This window comes from Gregarina niphandrodes, assembly GCF_000223845.1.
Source record: "Gregarina niphandrodes unplaced genomic scaffold scaffold00061, whole genome shotgun sequence".
Classification (NCBI taxonomy): domain Eukaryota; phylum Apicomplexa; class Conoidasida; order Eugregarinorida; family Gregarinidae; genus Gregarina; species Gregarina niphandrodes.
The window spans coordinates 52,645-53,697 of NW_011645828.1; positions in this window are offsets into that span (position 1 = coordinate 52,645).

Genomic DNA, 1,053 nt, shown 5'->3' on the forward strand with positions numbered 1-1,053 from the left:
TGGGGTGGTGGCCTACTACGGAAGCTGCCAAAGACCTCCAGGCAATAATCCTATAATATTCTTCGACATCAAAAAAGCAGCACTCGGTGGCTGGATTCGCCTCGGTTGCCTTGTGGTCGGTAGGGCGTGGTTACGAACAGCTTGCTTCGCCACTCGTTCATGACTAGTTGGAAGAACTGGCTCTTGAACTCACTACCGCCGTCTACGAGGACTGCGATGGGCACGCCGAAGTACTGCTGCCAATGGGTGACTGCTCCTCCTGCCCGCGGGCCGATTAGGTCGAACGAGAGAGCTCGTTGAAGAATGGCCGCGAGACCAAACCGAGATCTATTGCAACTGTTGACCTCAGCGCATAACTGTCATTTATCCACGAAGTATCTTATGGTGTGCAACTCTCGTTCGTGTGTGTCCCGTTCTGCTGGCTGTAGCTTCCGACTTCCGAACTCTATGGGGACGCGTTCGCCGTCTTGTTCTTGCTACAGGATAGGTCCTATTATGGCTTTATCGGTGGCGTCGGTCGTGATCACGAAGCCTGATAGTGGCGCCTGACTGCTGGCTCCAGACGCAGTCTTGTGGCTAAGGGTTCTTTCATCACTACCACATTGGCTCCGGTATCGATTAACGCTTCGACAGTATTCCCATTCACACGCGCCGATGTTTCGCGAGGTTCCCGTCCTCGCTAGGACTGAAAGGAGACTTGTGTGCCTTTTCGTTATGCACCGCCGTGTCGGTGATCTTCTTTGCGGCGTTGGCGGCTCTTTGCCTCGCCTTTACGCCTTCGTGGTGGGTGCTCCCCGATGTCAGCATCTTGGGTCAGTGCACCGTTGGCGGGTGCCGCATGTTAGTGAAATCAGTTTCCGCAGTCGAATTGAGCGCGTTTCTGACTATCATGGTGTGCGCTAGCTACTGGATCCGCGTATCGGCTACTGGTAGGTAGGAGAGAGTGAAAGGAGAGAGTGAAAGGAGAGAGTGAAAGGAGAGAGTGAAAGGAGAGAGTGAAAGGAGAGAGTGGATGGAGAACTTTTACAAGAGGGTTGTGCATTCCTAAGAGGG